This window comes from Lipotes vexillifer, unplaced genomic scaffold (assembly GCF_000442215.2).
Source record: "Lipotes vexillifer unplaced genomic scaffold, Lipotes_vexillifer_v1.1 scaffold1184, whole genome shotgun sequence".
Classification (NCBI taxonomy): Eukaryota; Metazoa; Chordata; class Mammalia; order Artiodactyla; family Lipotidae; genus Lipotes; species Lipotes vexillifer.
The window spans coordinates 119,147-125,987 of record NW_006772772.1 but is presented as its reverse complement, the minus strand read 5'-3'; the positions used below and the strand labels follow the sequence as shown (position 1 = coordinate 125,987).

Genomic DNA, 6,841 nt, shown 5'->3' with positions numbered 1-6,841 from the left:
CTTACCTCTCTCGCAGGCCCAGGCTTCTTCTAAGTACACCATCAGTTACCATAGCCCAGTCTCCTCAGGCTGTCTCCATGCAGCCAACCCTGATCCTCTCCCTGGATCTGGTCTCTGAAGCCTGAGCTTCAGCACCCAGCACCCACCTGCACCAATAGATGAGTGTCTCAGTCTGGGGATCACAGGGAGGCGGTGCTGAACTTCTGTGCAGGGTACTTTCCATTTTGCCTTCCACTGACCAGTTGCTGTGCTCTCCTCCTAGGCTCTGAAGCTCCTCCTCCATCCAGTCTCGTCTCCCCACCAGTGAGGAGACTTCCATGGGTGTGGGAGCCTTTCCCCCTTCACAGCTTCTTCCCTGTGGTGCAGGCACCATTCCAATTCCCTCTTTTTCTTTTTCCTTTTCTCCTACCCAGTTACGTGGTGATTTTCTTTGTTTTCTTTTTTTTTTTTTTTTGAAGTCTGAGGTCTTCTCTTGACATTCAATAGCTGTTCTGTGTGAATCGTTCCACTTGTAGATGTACTGTTAATATTTTTGTGGGAGAAGGTGAGCTCCATGTAATACTCCTCCACTATCTTGATCCCCCTCTCTGAGTTTCTTTTTTTTTTTTTTTTGGCTGCCATCCTTTGAATGGAGGGAGATACAAATGCAGTAATGCCAAAGAATGCTTTACATACTCATTAGCATAGTGATTAATGTTAATTGAGGGATACACAATGTGTTAAACCTCAAAAACTACAAAGTTTCCTGCAACCTAAGATAATGGAAATGCGCCTTCTTAAGTTTTTACCCACCACCTTTACTTTTAAAGTTCTAAATGGTATCTTGGGAACTAAAAAATAATAGGCTAGTTTCAGCTGTGGTTCAAGAATTCTAGTGAAGCTGTATGGCAATGACACTGGGATTGTGAAATTTCCCCAAAAGGGCTTTCTAGATGACCACAAGTACAAACTTTAAAAGTATTTCCAATAAGGGCTTCCCTGGTGGTGCAGTGGTTGAGAGTCCGCCAGCTGATGCAGAGGACACAGGTTCGTGCCCTGGTCCGGGAAGATCCCACATGCCACAGAGCAGCTGTGCCCATGAGCCATGGCCACTGAGCCTGCGTGTCTGGAGCCTGCGCTCCACAACGAGAGAGGCCACAACAGTGAGAGGCCCATGTACCGCAAAAAAAAATAGTATTTCCAATAACACTAGGCAAGTTGAGTGGCTTAATAATTTAAATGCCTGGAAAGGAGCTAAGATGTCTCGTCTTAGAGAATTTTAAAACATGGTATAAGTACCATTTATGTCCTACAGAGAAAATTTTTAAAGCATGGACATAACTTTAAGGATACCAAGGAAACATCAATAGTTTTCATAAAGCTTCAATAAACACCCCAAGGCATAAGTGTTCAAAACAGCCTATTCACTAAAATGTCACTGCATTATACTTTTAGAATTATAAGTATGCTATGCTGGCAGTGAGAGGACATTTAATTTATGCTTAGGTGTCAAATTCATCTTCCATTTACACAGGATGCACCAATAACACTTAGGATAGTGAATAGTTCAAGTACTACATTTCCAACATGTCTTGCCTTTTGCTTTTTGATTACTCAGCACTGGAACTCTTCTGCCTGTAGTTTTTCAGAATATTTTGAAAGAGACTAGGACTACCCTGAATATAGACTTCAAGTAATATTGATCCCTTCTGAAAGAGCTGTCTAGATACTTTAATAATAACGTTTAGAGAAGGGAATAAAGACAAAACTTGAAGTAACTGAGTTTCTTTCAAAAGAAGAAAAATAACGTTGAACCTGGCATGTAAGCTAAAACGTTTTGTAATTAATGTCAAAATTTGCCAGGATTGTTAATACATATTTTGGTAAGAAAAAAACACTATATTGGCAAGGTTAATTATTTGTGTGCAATATATTGTATGTTAATGAAACGGAAGAATTCACCAGTAATGGAAGAAAACCCACAGCAAGGGAAGCCTCCAAAGAAGGGCAATCAAAAGTTAGGTAAGTTTACTAGCTTTAGAATACAAAACACACCTTAATTATAGAACTATTTCATTTTTAAAACCTCAGTTTTTTAATGTACTTCTAATAACAACCCCATCAAAGGAGCCATGGAGGCTTATGAAGAAGACCTAGCCACTAAGATGCTGTGTTTCTAGTGTAGGGGTGAATTAATGCTGCTATAAGAAGAAACTGAATCACATCAGCATCAACAAACAGCCTTTTTCTTTTACACAGCAACTCATAATTTCATGACATTACTTCTCTTCATAAGTTCAAAATTAGGCAGGAAAGGAACTACATCAGACCCAGAAACACAATGATTTGTCAAGCCACAGTCACTCAGCTCATGGATTTGTGATAATCTGCAGAAAATTTGCTTGACTCTAGTACTCCATTTTTTCACATTTGTAAAGGAGTTCGATACAACCATTTTTTAAAATCAACTTTAAAACTGAAAACAGGCAAAGAGATCATGAACTGCTGGGGGTGCTGTAAAGGGCTGGGGGAAAGTTGTGTTCCTCCTGTAGGGACCAATGAAGTAACACTTCCTTGGCCTTCTTTCGAAGTAGCCACTTGTTTTCTCCTGAGGATAACTGGCTAAAATTTCCTGTCTTCTTTCCTGGCAAGACCCAGTCAGCTGTGTTAAAGCGAAACCAGGAAGTGGCCGAGAGGATTGTAAGCCTTTGTTTGCAAGCTCTGTCCTTGGTAAGAGGCACTTCCTTGGGACATCCCTCTTTGCATGAGGGAGTAATGAGCCACTCTGACAAGGGACTGTTGTTTATGATTTAGAAGGAATAAGCAATTCTAGAAGAAGCCATTGCCTTTGGTGCCTTAGCTTGTTCTGTTGCCTTTTTTCTGAATGGACAGGGCCACATATTCAGGGAATCTTTATGTTTCTCAGGTTCAGGTTTTGGTTCCACAGGCATACCATTTTTATCCTTTCCTTCTTTCTTCAGAACCCATTTACACAGAGCTTCCTTCTCACAAGTTGCATCACACATGCACTCTGCAAAGCTTATACAGGGCTCATTGGCTTTGCAGACCTCCTCTACTTTATATGGGTCTTGATGGTTCTGAACAAGCCAATCCTCAGTAATCACACTGGGAGCAGACATGAGTTTGTTGGACTTCAAGTGGTTATTCAGGCACTTCAGACTGACCAGATTTTCAGTTTCCACACCTTTGGGCAATTGGTACAGGAATCAGGCTTGACAAGCCAATCATACACACTATAGGACTCCTGGTAACACCTGGAACAAGAGCTTAAACTTCTCACTGGTTTCACATCTGCCATTCCCAGACTTCTCAAGCTTATGGGATTCCTGGGGAGTCACCAGTCAAACAGAAAGGTCCACCTCATCTTGATCAAGAAGCCCTAGATCTTCAACCTTTTCAATTTCAATGGAGTAAGAACTGGTAGTAGAATAGCTGTTACACTTTTGGTAACTTGGTTTTTCAGAAACTTCTTGTTGCTGACTCTTGTGGAGACAGTTTTCCAAGCCCTTTAGGTTGCCCCAGACATTATTGAAGAAATTGCAGGCTCTGGCAGAAGTCTGACTATTCTCCAAGGTCTGCTTTTTGGGTCATCCAGTCCTGGAGATTGGTGCTGGGTATGTAAGGAGCCTGGTGACAATTGGCAGGTTTGCTACCAAGGAGCCATTCACTGAGAATGACAGCTGTGGTACTGGATGCTGAGTTCTGCTCTGACAATGGTATATAAGCTCTTTTCTCCAGGAAAGACCCAATATTTGATGAACTAGCATGAGCCATAAAGTGCTCGGGAATTTCAATGGTCTTGAGAGACCCAAATATGGTGATACCCTGGTGCAGGGCAGTTATGTTGGCTTCAAAGAATAGGACAGTGGAATCTTTAGGTTTGAGGGTCAAACTTCCCAGTCTGTCCAGGCACACGGAGACTTGATTGGCTAGATCTTTGTTTTGGGTGCAATCCAGTTGATGAATAAGACAACTGAACTAGCCCAGTAACCAGTTGAGCTGCTGGGCCTGCTGCTGAAGTGCCTTCTCTTTAAGCTGATAGATGAGATCTATCTTTTCATACACCCACACCTCACAGCTTTGAAGGCATTCCAGGTGATGACTTATGCAACTGTGAATCTGGGCTTTGACCTCTCACAAGTTATCTTTAATTTGCTGTTCAGCCCAGAGAACTCCACCAATAGCAAGCTCCAAGTCCCTGTGTACATCACAACACCTCAAAAGGGGTTCTTTATTACTGGAGCAGCCTCTCTGGTCCTGTGAGGTACTCATTCTTCTCCCTGTTCCATCTAACGCCAAGTAAGTCATTTCTAGTTCAAAAGCAACAGTGACTCATGCAACTTTCCAGGTTCCCCAACACTTCCTAGAAGCACAGTCACCCTAAGAAACCTGGGTCCCAACCTCCCTGGAAGCCACAGCCTACCATTCACTCTCCACTTTAGAGCAGGCAAGGGCACCACTCAGTACACATTCACACAGCCCTGGCTGCAGGGCCCATTCTTGGCCCAGCAAGGCAAGCCCACCCTGTGGGCTCCTGCTGTGGTGCTGAGCTGTCAGAGGTAACTCGCAGGCCAGGTCCCTGCCATGTCAGCTTTCTGGCAAGCAGGAGGCTGCTTTATCCAGGATTGGGGTAAGGAAGGTCCCTGAGCCTGCAGGCTGTGCCCTGCCTCTCCCATGCACCTGGCAGTGGCCCATGGGCAGAATTAGGGTACTTTTATATTTCCCTTTTGATTTCTTTTCGGACCCATTGGTTCTACAGAAGTGTCATTTAGTTTTCACATATGTGTAGATTTTCCACATTTCCTCCTGTTGATTTCTAGTTTTATATCATTGTGGTCAGAAAAGATTGTTGGTATGAGTTCCTTCTTCTTAAATTTCCTAAGACTTGTTTTGTGTCCTATCACATGACCTATCCTGGAAAGTCTTCCATGTGCACTTGAGAAGAGTGCGTATTTTGATGCTGTTTTATGGAATAGTCTACATAGGTCTAAGTCCATTTTGTCTAAATTTATGGTTCAATTCCAACATTTCTTTGTAGATTTTCTGAGTGGAGGATCTATCAATTGTTGATACTGGGTTATGAAGTCCCCTAGTATTATTGTATTGCTATTTCTCCCTTTAGATATGTTAGTGTTTGTTTAACATAATTAGGTGTTCTGATGTTTGGTGCATGTAATATTTATGATTGTTATGTAGTCTTGATATATTGTCCTTTTATCATTATATAATTACCTTGTCTATTGTTACCATTTTTGGCTCAAAGTCTATTTTGTTTGATATGAGCATCTACATTTTATTTTTGTTTACACTTCCATGGAATATATCCTTTTATTATAGTAAGTCCCCTGTGTATGAACCTTCAAGTTGTGAACTTTCAAAGATGCATACATGCCTTTGCATGTCAAGTCACGTGTTAGTTAACGTGTCTGGCATACACTGTCACATGTGTGCATTCTTTACAAGTGGTTGTGCTTTTGTGTACTTTACTGTACAGTACTGTATAGAGTATAGTAGTACAGTATCTTTATTTCAAGTCCAGGATGTCTGGAAGCAAGTGTAAAAGCAGCAGTGATGTAGCTGATACTGCTAAGGCACACCAAACAATAATGGTGGAAACAAAAGTGAAAATAATTGAGAGAGTGGAGTAAGGCAAAAAGATAGTTGTAACGTGAATCATTCAACCACCGGCACGATTCTAAAGAACAAGAACAAGATCATGGAACATGTGAAGCCTGCTGTGCCAATGATGTTGACAATAATATTGATGAAGCGTATAGAAGTGATGGAGGAAATGGAGAAATTTTTCAGTGTGTGGATGCAGGATCAGCAACAGCATCGAGTCTTGCTCAGCTTAATGCTGATTCAAGAGAAAGCTAAAAGGATTTATGAAGACTTGAAGAATAAACATGGAGAAGAATCAGAAGGCACATCTTTTAATGCCAGCCATGGCTGGTTTCATTGGTTCAAGGCTAGAGCCAACCTTCACAATGTAAAAGTAAGTGGCAAGGCAGTGAGTGCAGATATGGTAGCTGCCCAGGAATTTCCTAAAATGCTTCAAGAAATTTTTGATGAAGGCACATATTTACCCAAGTAGGTTTTTAATGTGGATGAGACAGGACTGTACTGGAAGAGGATGCCACACCAAAGTTACATCAGTAAGGAGGAAAAGTTTTTGTCAGGCTATAAAGCAGCAAAGGATAGGCTAACTCTGTTGTTTTGTGCAATGCTTCCGGTGATATAAAGCTAAAGCCTCTCTTAGTTAATCATTCACAAAACCCAAGAGCCCTTGAAAACATAGCCAAGGGCTCTCTTCCTGTCGTGTGGAAGGGTAACCCCAAGGTCTGGGTTACACAGGCCATTTTCCAGGACTGGTTTTTCCACCACTTTATTCTGGAGGTAGAGAAATATTGCTTGGAGAAGAATGTCCCATTCAAAATTATTTTGTTGCTCGGCACTGCTCTGTGCAACCCCCCATTCATGGGCGACTTTCATCCCAACATCAAAGTAGTGCATCTTTCACAGAATACTACATCGCTTATCCAACCTATGGACCAGGGAGTTATAGCGACTTTCAAGAAATATCACTTACGTCACACTTTTCCTCAAGCAGTAAAGGCGAGTGACGAATCAGGAACAACTTTGTCACAATTTTGGAAGGACTATAACATCTACAAGGCCATAAAAACATTGACTTTGCTTGGTTTAAAGTTATGGCTGTCACCATGAATGGAGTTTGGAAGAATCTTTGCCCACAGTTTGTTCATGACTTTCGTGGATTTGAGATGGTGGATGCGGAGTCCAAAGAGGTTTTCATCAATTTAGTGACCTTCAGTGAGAAGCT

The 6,841-nt window shown here is 41.8% G+C and overlaps 1 pseudogene; it reads right to left on the bottom strand.

Annotated features, from left to right (window-relative positions):
- Positions 1-2,403: 2,403 nt before the first annotated feature.
- LOC103080809 (nuclear receptor coactivator 4 pseudogene) lies at positions 2,404-4,272 on the bottom strand (annotated as a pseudogene).
- Positions 4,273-6,841: the final 2,569 nt, after the last annotated feature.